The 10,918-nt window shown below is 36.6% G+C and overlaps 1 long non-coding RNA gene across 1 annotated transcript; it reads left to right on the top strand.

The window, feature by feature from the left end:
• Positions 1–110: 110 nt before the first annotated feature.
• Positions 111–1,217, top strand: LOC108753747. The gene is made up of 3 exons (XR_001939661.1): positions 111–490; positions 596–868; positions 1,139–1,217. It is a non-coding gene; the product is annotated as an uncharacterized LOC108753747 (long non-coding RNA).
• The last annotated feature ends 9,701 nt before the right edge of the window (positions 1,218–10,918 follow it).

Raw genomic sequence — 10,918 nt, forward strand, 5'->3', positions numbered from 1 at the left:
TAACATATAAATATAATATATTATTAAATTCATGATTTTTCATTATATAAATGCTGCATAAATAAATATGCATTTTTATAATATTATGATATCTTATATATTGTCGCAAAATTACATTTTTTTTTCTAATTAAAAAAAGAAGAAAAATCGATCAGTACCGACCATACGTGAGAGATAACTGACGTTTTTATTGATAGGTGGCCGCGATATCATTGACCCCAGCATCAGTAAATAGTTAGGTTAGGTTAGGCTCCTTTCTCTTCACAATTGCTATAAGCTGCTCTCGTTTTGTTTCACCCCTTTCACCGTACGCGCGTGCTCGACATCCATTCACTACATTCATCGCTACTACTACGCATCACTACTATTTTACTATCCTTCCCAAAAAACTAGCAGTCTTATCCACGATATCGTGACAGTTGCTTTGTTTAACTTTATTCGCTTCGTCGCGGCTTCGGCTATAAAAGATTTGTGCTACATTCTGCATTAAGTATAAAAGAAATTCAATATTTCTCACATTCTCTAATGATAACTTTTTTTGACATTTGAAAAAAATAAATTTCAAGGACTTTATTTTTTTTTTGCGCTGTACCAGGGCTGAGAAATCGAAAAGAAATCACTTATAAACTCTTATTCTCACTCATACATGCGTGTGTGACATTCACAACCAGTGACAGCCGTTTCGTGTAGTTTCAAGATGGAGAGAAAACAATGTCGTGACTATCGCTCTCGCACAAGGGGGTTGTAAACACAGCCTGGGTCGGTGATTCTGCTAGTTTTGCGTGAGGTCGACGAGAACAGAAAAGTGTAATGGCGAAATCTGTGCTAAGTTCAGACACGCTGCCAAAGGCCGGTCGTGTAAACGAAGGTGAGACTTGTATTTCTCTCTTCAATACCCGCTTCTCTTATAAAATATGAAATTCTCTGTATAAGCTTGATTCTTTATCTTACGCATACGCAATCTTTCCTTCTTTTCACATTTAGATATATATGTATGTATGTAATTCAAGCGTAGGAAATGCAACAAAAAATAAAGTGAAAGATTCTGGAACAAACGCGTCTCACGTCACACAATTAGTCACGATTAGTCATTGCATTGGTATTCATAATGTGAACTTGTACTCGTGTAATTTTGCAGTATGCCGTGAATGGTTGGTACACGAAGACGGGGCATTGGCTTATCGGCTTCAAGATGAAGAAAGTATGTAAAAACTTTATGCTTATATATTTGTCATGTGGATGTATGTATGTATGTCCTTAGGCAATGTTAGATTAGATTCATGCAGGGACATCCAACCAATACTGATTGAATTTTCTATTTTAAGAAGAATAATATACATATATATATATGTGTGTATATATATATATATATATATATATACACATACATACATACATACACACACATATATTAATTCATTTATAATTTAATTTCATGTTTAAGTGGAAATGTGTAAAATTATTCGAAATTAACATTGAGCTATTTTTTCTCGTTCTCGAGTTGACCATAAATACTTCTTGAATTCAAAAGCACAGTCTCAAAAGAGCTTACGAACTTATCCGCCAATGTGATTGCATATACATATATACTTGTATATATACGTGTATGTATACGCATACTCACGCATGTAAAAAGAATGAAAGGGAACAAGGAGTACATGACTATGGCTTTCTACGCGAAACGCGATATAGGCAGGTACAGGTTTAGAGAAGGATGGGGGACGAAGTCCTGTGGAGAGCCAAGGATAATAGGGATGAGTGGGCCAAGGGATATGAATCAAGCTGAGCAAACATTGAACTTGGAGATACGGTGTCGCCGCACGAAAGCTACATACTGTGGGCAAAGAGGGGAACGTACCTCCAAGTACACCTTCGCGATTACAATTCTCGACCCACGAGACCGATTCTCCCCTTCTTTTGCGGGGGAGGAAAGCGCCCTTCGTCGACCGTAACTCTTCGTCCCCAATGCCAGAATATGCATATACCAAATATTGATAGTGCGAGAGACCGAGTGTTTGCGGGGACGTCAGCCGTCGCATAAAATTTTCCGCCGCTTCGTGTCGGAATAGCCGATGAAAGAAAGTGTCGATTATGAGAAAACTACTGGATTATAGACGCGTAGAATCATAGATTTATGAGACGAATGGCAGTTTAAGATAGGCTAATATAGATTTTATTTTGTAATGCTTTTAATATTTTAGAAGAATCCAATTTATTAAGGAATTGCATAAATAATATTAGGCAATATATATAGTACATAGTTATTAAACAATATGATATACTTTAAATTCTTCTATTAATATAAAATTTACAACTTGTATATACGACACATATATTTTCTTATAATTTATAATATAGCATAAAAAATTAATTCTCTTTCGAAAATTATATATTAAAATTTGTAATCCAATTCATCGACGGTTATGTAAAGCCACAAAGGGTTGAAGTCTGTTCAAGTCTGTGGCAAGCTATAAACAAAGAGTTTCAAAAGCCCTCCTCGATGTGAACTATGACTCTAGTGAGATAAGGGCGCGCGCAGCATGGCGAAACATAGCATCTCATCCCGAGGGATATCAGGAAAGTGGCCTCTCCGTCTCCTATTCCTGATGTTTTAGCCAACCCCAGCTATACCAGACCGGAATATCTTAAACGGACAGGGACTTTTTAAGCAAAAACTTTATCGCGTATACGCCGGCAGCAGCAGTCAGGATGACCGAATCGCGCAGTCTGCCAAAATCGCCGGCAATAAATCGTTAATATTCTAATTGGCAAAAAAGAGAGAACACGTCGAGGCCCCCCCGTGGGGAAAAACGGTAAAATACGACTACTCTTCAGATTGATCCCGAATTCGCGCAAATTGCTCGTGAAAGCAGCGGTTACAGCGGCTCGTTTGTATCACCGTTAAATCGATTTGTTTAAATGGAAACGCTAATTTTCAACGTGGCGTCAAGCGCAATATCGTATCTCTTTCCTTACTTTGTGTCAAAAGCGTAAATCTGGGTTTGCAATGCGTTGGATACAAATTTCGGTGATAGCAATTGTCAGTCTTTCGTAAGCCAGTGACACATTTGCGTATTCCCGCGTATGAAAAATGACATTGAACAATTCCACTGTTGAAAGCTTGTCTGGCCGAATAATTAATTCTATTGAACATTTGTCCTCTCGCGAAACATTTTCGCGAAGCTGATTGAGTTTTTAACATCTTTATGCATTAACGAAGGCTGCATATATTTCGCTTTCCGCCTGACACTGTCGTTATTTATTGTTATGTTTGTTATTATTTATGGAAACTTCAAATGGAAATTCCTCGAATGATCGATGCCGCCGAAAGGTGTCTGCGCGTACGGGTACCCACATGAATTTATAACTTTTCTATAAAACCTCCATAACGCGATAACTATATTTCAAATGCCAACATATATTTTACGTTGTACGAAAGATTATTTACGACAATCCTTTGTTAAATATTACGTTTGAGTGACATTCGTTGATAAACAAAATTTCACGTAAATACATTACTTCTTATGAATAATTAATTCATACAGGAAACAGCGAAGTCGAAATAATTAATATCGTAATAGATATGTGTACTGTAACACGTGTTTCCCAATACATTATTGTCATATACATCAGTGAGAGATAAAGTTAAAGTTTGTCGAGAAGAAAGAAGACATGACATAGAATAGAACGAAAGAGAGAGATAGAGAGGATGAAACAGAGGAATTGCGAGGAGAACAAGAGAAGGAAGAGAGAGAGAGAATCTTTGTGCAAGTTGGCACACAATAGCAATGCGAAAGTCAACTCTCTGCCGGGCCGGAAGTCGACGGTCGGCCATCTTGGCAACCGGATGTGCATCCTAAATGTCTCGCAAGGTTTGTACGTATGAATTGTATATGACATTCTCGTTGCCTATCCTCGTCCTCATTTCACCCTCATTTCGTACCTTCTCTTCCTCGTTGGTGCCCTCTATCATTTTACTCTCTCCGCAGCTCCTACTCAACATTATCATTGCTGAGTTTTAACTCGACGGAGACACTTAGTGAGCGACTCGTTCACGGAAGAAGAGACGACGACGGCGACGGCGACGGCGACGACGACGACGACGACGACGATGATGACAGCCAGGAAAATTTCATTCAAAACGACGCAGTAATGCACGCGTGACTGTGTCGCATAGTAGGTGCTACACATTTACGACGGTGCCTTGCGGCGCACACGCATGCCGACAATATAAAGGCAAATAAGAGAACCAGCGAACGAGAAACGTATAAAGCTTCTCGCTAGAGCGAAGAGAGCGAGAAGCGTAAAGCGTAAAACGAGCCCAGAGCTTTTCTCTCTTTCGTCTTCTTAAATCTTCACCGCCAGTACTCAAGTGTTCTCATCATTCAATTTATATTATTTCTTCTCTTTTACCTTATAATCACATATATATTAGGTTGTTCGGAAAGTTTGTTCCAAATTTTACATAGAACTTAGAAGGTTCGAAACAAACTTTCCGAATAACCTAATACAATCCTATGTCGTACTTTGCTTTTTTTTTTCAATTAAGCAATTATTGAGGAAAACTCATCATGCAATGACGTTCTTAGAATATTGCTTAATCCTTCAAAGATAAATACATAAGCAACAAAGAATTAATCTCTTTTAATGAATGATTTTTTAGTGATAACATGGGGAAAAGGAAGAAGACAAAGAATGAGTGAGAGAGAAAAAGTGAGAAAAACTATGTGTGTGTGTGTGTGTGTGTGTGTGTGTGTGTGTGTGTGTGTGTGTGTGTGTGTGTGTGTGTGTGTGTGTGTGTGTGTAGGGGGAGTGTAGGAGTACATAACTTTCTATGTTAAATATTATTTCTTCTAAACATCATGTTTCTTCTTTTATTATGTTCCACATTGACGATACCATTCGTCGAAGTTACATTTTATATGGATTACTTTTTGTTGTTTTCTTTTACTTTATTTATCTACTGCTTGATATATTTCTTCACGAGAGTGACAGTAAGAACGACAAAGCTTCACGATATAACTTTATCAAATTTCATTAGTATCACCCTACTCGGCGTCGTGCTTGCGCAGCTTTATCGTCGTTACTTTACGCCGCGTCACTTGTGAGGCGAGAGATTGGATGGGTTTGATCGATGAAATTGACACGATACTGTCACGAGAGTGTGCTAGATATGACTTTCGATACGCACCGTAACAAACAATAACAATCGGATAACAGAGATAGAGAAGACGAGAAAAAGAGATGAAAAAACGTGATAATAAGAGAGAAATATACATATATTATATAAACAATTGTAGATACAAAATTGCTAGATAATGTTAATATAATACTGTTATATGCAACATTAACTCCCTTTAGATTTTATTTAAAATATATTATTTATATTACATATATCTCTTTATATCTACTATCATTAAAAATAATTGAGATGCAATAATTAATGATATATTCTTGCGGTATATTAAATTTTAATAAGCACATAAACAGAAGGCATAAATTATTTCGGTAGTTGAATTTCTTGGATTTATATGAATGCGAATACGAGAAATTAATTTATTATTCTATTGATGAATAATTTTTCCAATACTATTCCATTGAAATCGAGTAATTACGGAAACCAGTCTATCAGGCAGAGCGCTGGTAACTTCTATTTACAGTTTCTCAATCGATTCGAGATAACGTCAAATGGTAACGCAATTCGCAACACTATAGCGAAATAAAAATTTCTTTCTCACTTGTGATACTTCGTCGTTATCGGTTTCAATTTTCGCCGGAGCAATAATAATCCACCAAGGTGCGCGGTAACTCGCTCGAATGTAACAGAGCGAAACAGTTTAGAGAGAGCGTGATAACTCGCGCGTACGGCCGTTTAAAGTTGACCGAGATAAGGAACGATAACAAATAGTGGGAGAGTTACGAGGCAACCGAGAAACGAGGTCGAAAGATCGGTAATACCCGGGGGAGAGCTTTTTCTCACGAAGCGGTCTTCGTAGGGTATGCCAGGGAGAAAGAGAGAAATAGCGGAAAGGCAACCACCGAGTTCCTGAGAAATATTCTACAAGAGGTTACCGAGACCGTGCATTTGCAGTATCCTGGGATTGCACGTCGGTAAATCCGCGAAATTCTTTGATTTAGTTTACCATTTTTGCCGTCGCCCCCGTGTACACACACATAAGCAGACATTGCCACGGGAGAACGACGGGATGTGCATATACATATATGCCGCACAAATGCAAAGATAAGCTCCACGCAGAAGGGGATCATTCTGGGATCAAGAAGCATTCACGACACACGTCTTATTTCATTGTGCACACACTCTCTATTTTTAATAATCTCCACTTTACTGCGAGCTCCTTTCATCCGTTGCCTTTGCCTACAATCTTTTTGTGTCGCAGAACATAATTAAGAAAATTTATTATGATATCAGGTACAAACGAATGATGGATGCATGGATACCCGATCTATGATAGTATAGAACAAAATGCTAGCGTTGCGAACGCACATAGATCTTCTCTTATACTTTTTACGGCTGTTCTCTGTCTAAAGAATAAAAAATTAATATTATTCGTGAGAAAAATTGAGATCGACATTAAGTCTACTATTTGTATGCAACTTGTACGTGACTTGCGAAAAACCTCATAACAAGCAGCATGTTACTACTGTACTGTTGGTTTAAGATTCTATTAAATAGCAGAGCACGTACAACGGTTATCGCCGATGTGTTGCGCCTTTGAGTAAATGTGTGTGTGTGTGTGTGTGTGTGTGTGTGTGTGTGTGTGTGTATGTGTGTGTGTGAGAGAGAGAGAGAAAACTGTATACTATTTTTAAGGGATCCTTTTACTCGCCAACAGCGATAGCCATTAGCTTCGCTATTTCGTTTGTTAGTTTGTAAAATACAGCGGTGCTTTTATCGAACAAATTTAATGAAATGGAGTGCTGTGCCCCACGATGCTGATAACGAAGCCTCGCTGCTCATATTAAATTCCGTTTGATATCACACACAACGACAATTTTGTCGTATGCGAGCTTTCACTTCGCATTTTATGCGAATCCCGTCGCAATAAGCGGCGTATGAGCATTTGTTGGACACGCATTTCTCTATGGTTTATGTGAATGGCTAGTTCTCATTTCATCGCAATTTTCATTTTGAATTGTAGCAAAGCGGTTCTCCAGAATTGTATACTGAATTTTTCAAAGAGGTCGATAAAACAAATCTTAATTAAATTCGTATATATAATATAACAATTAATTTTGACAAAGATAACATCAAAACATTACATGAGGTATAATACTTACTGTGTAGATCATTCTGTTTATTTTTTTTATACCAATACACGTTTAACGTATTTGCTATTAAAATCCAAATCGACTATTTTTTGATGTGTAAAAAATAGTTATTTCGCACGAACAAATTACACACGTAGGTGGTTTTTATTTTATATTAAAAATAGAAATTTAATATAAAATACGAACAGTTAGACAAAACATATCTTCGATTAATTTTTCAATAATAGTATGTGGTATTGCGTGTAAATAATTTGTACTCATGAATATTTTTTTTATTCGCAAGAGAAATAGGTATTTTCAATCAAAGCTTATACATAAACAAAAAATCATGGCGCGAATTTTATCTCTTTCTCTTCTCTCTTCTTCTCTGCTATTCGCCTTACTGTATCTCACTGACGCACAAACGGAAGAAAATTATAAAACGCGGTGAGCTTTTTGCTCATTCATATTCCTGTGGTGTAGCGCAGCAATGCGATTGGCTAACTACCTTGCTATTCGTACTACTGTAGGATATTTCCCTTCGTCTCTCATTGCTCCTTCTGCTTTCAGACGTTCGCTTTTATCTTTCTCTGTCTCACTTTTACTGGCATATACATATATATATACACGAAACCGTTCTTCCTTCCGTGCTCCACTCTTTTCGTTTCATCGCGATATAAATTCATCCCTTTAACTTTCTCTCTCTTCCTCTTTTCTGTCTCTCTTCATTTTCAGTCAACGACTGTTCTGGATAACACATCGATTCTAACTCACCCCGGGTAAAACACCCTCTGAAACCACCCTGGCTTCCTCCTTTTAGCTCATTCTTCCGTTCTTTCACCCCCTGCCGTCATCGCTGCCGGTTTACTCTTCCTGATTAGACTTGAGGGATGAAGAAAGCTTCGTCTATGCTTTGAAGCGCCGTATAAAGATGTAAACGCCGCAGAGCCATCCGCCAATAGACAGATTGCGAACTTTGACGAATAGAGTGTGAGGATATTATTGTGAGATAGTAGAAGAAAGACCTCTATTATGAGATACCGAGTTTATTTTGAGTAAATGCTAGAAGTCTATGGGCAGAATTTCAAAAAATAATAGGTCATTTTGACGGGAATTTAATAAGTTTTAAGATAACGTAATATAAAATTTAATTCAAATTCCATTTTTTTTGAAAATTTAAGAAATGTAAAAAGTGAGCAAATCGCAAAATAAAAAAATTATGCTAATATGAGATGCTTCGAGAAATCGGTAGTAAAACGCAAAGTCAGTATTACAATTAAAAAACTTTATTTAATGTTTCTAATATGCAAACAAACACAGCTAGCGTAAGCGAAAAATGAGCGATAAATTATACCCAGAACTCGTTTTTAGGTAGTTTTGGAATCAAATATCACAGAAATAGGCATCGATATTCATTTCGGTTGTCCTTTTTATTATTATACAATAACATTTATACTTTAGCAACAATTTTCACTATAACATAGGAGCATGGGTTATTTCATATTAGAAATATTCTGGGTATCTCATATTACGATTTCCATGCCTTATGGTTTTACGTTCATCAAATCTAACTTCTGTAATTAAACAATTCAACATATCCCGTATTTTTCTATTAATACGACCTTACTCTATACTAGATGGAGAGTTTATTGCTAAATTTATTTATTAAATAATAAACAAGGTTTAAAGGCTCATCTCAATGAAACTTGAAGACATCCAAATTCTAAAAATCTTTTTTTTACAATGCAGGCATGATCTAATAATGAATTCATATTCATAATGAATTTTCTACTAAATAGTTTTCAATCCAAGACCAATACATTCATAGCGGAACCAATATATAGCGTTTATTAGTTTAACAGAAACGCCGTTATCTGATATTAGGCGCCTATCTCATAATAGGGAACTTTCTTCTAAATGCTCGAGGCGAGACATATTTGTCGAATACGTGGTTTACGCAAGTCATAGATTGATTAATTACGAGTCGAATCGAATCATTTACTATAGTATATTATGTCATCGCGACTATAATACACGTTCTATGCAACGAGATTTATTGGTCGTTAGGATAAATAATGGTTTCTTTCGGTTGCTTTATTATGCGAGTGTTGGCACGCTGTCAGAGCATTATTTTGGCACATTAGCACAGGGTATATGATATCACTGAGCTTATATCGACACTTAAAGGAGAACTATTATAAACTTTAAATTAAACTTTTTTTTAAATTTTTCTAAACTCAAATTAATTTAAATTTTTCTAAACTTAAACTAATTTAAATTTTTTCCAATCAAGTATAATTTATACGTAATATGTTCTATTTCTATTTAATTTGTATTATGTATAAACGTAAAAAAGTAAATCGTAAAAAATAATCGTAAAACTGTAAATTAAAATTTTTTCGAAATTTCTACAAGTTTTCATATCTAACAAGTATTGATGTTGTTCCACAGAATTAATATCTATCATAAAATTCACCCTTTGAAATATTGCAATTATGACTAAATTTGTAATTACGGACGTACGTTATCTACTTTAATAACCGAATATTGGAGCGCGCGCGAATCGCAGAAAATTGCTCGCGGACAAAACTATCCATCGCCTGCCAGCCTGTAATTACTCAAGCGCGGTTAAACGAGGTCCCTATTGTGCCGCATGGAAAGAAGTAACATTACATCGAGCCGCGAGCATATATATAATCGCTTTAAACCGGGCGCGAACGTTACCCTGTGATATACGTGGCAAAAACTTGGCCACTTTATTCATATGCCTCCAGCTCCGTGTTCATAACCTTCCATGGCAAGAGTATATAAAAAAGTGGATATGCAGCTACCCCCTTGTACCCCGCTTTTTCCCGCTGCGGCAAGTCCGCCTCGGCGAACACACCTATATTTCTTTCCCGTCCCGGCTTAAATATGCTTAGATTTTGGGTAGCATGATATTATGTTGCTTGCTCGACGAGGGGAATTGAGAGAGAGAGAGAGAGAGAGAGAGAGGGGGGGGGGGAGAAGGGGAAGGGAATGGCGAAACCTTTCGAGATATTTCAACAACGGCTGCGTTTCGCATAGACCGAAAACTTTCCACGGCCGTGATACTGACACATACTTCATCGGCATTCGACGCCGACGAATCGAAGGGTGGAAGTGGCGTTTCGGAAGAGAGTTGTAGACGCAGGGGGCTGAAAGGGGTTCAGTTCGTCGCGTTTTGTAAACGCTCAAGGCGCTCGACTGCCTAGAACTTATTAAACTCCGTAATTAAGGGGTTCTTGATCATGCTGGTTTGGATTTAATTACGTGGCTACATCGAAAGTAAGACGTTAATTCGTCCACTTTTCTCAAATTTTTTTCAAATAAATTTGTATATTTTTCAATATATTACCTGTTGCGTTTACAAGATTAACATTAAAAGTATTGTACACTGAGAGAAATGTTTTGGAATGTATAACCAAATTTTGATATAGAATAACAAATTTGGTTGGAATAATTAAATTTATTATTTTAATCAAAATCTAATGAAAAAGTAAGAAAGTTTTTGTTAATCCCATATCAACAAAATAAATGATTATACGTACTAAATATTTCTTTTAGTGTATATTTAGAAAAACAGCGCGCGAGTTCTTGGATTTTATTTAAAATTATATTAATCTATCGT

This window comes from Trachymyrmex septentrionalis, unplaced genomic scaffold, assembly GCF_001594115.1.
Source record: "Trachymyrmex septentrionalis isolate Tsep2-gDNA-1 unplaced genomic scaffold, Tsep1.0 scaffold71, whole genome shotgun sequence".
Lineage (NCBI taxonomy): Eukaryota > Metazoa > Arthropoda > Insecta > Hymenoptera > Formicidae > Trachymyrmex > Trachymyrmex septentrionalis.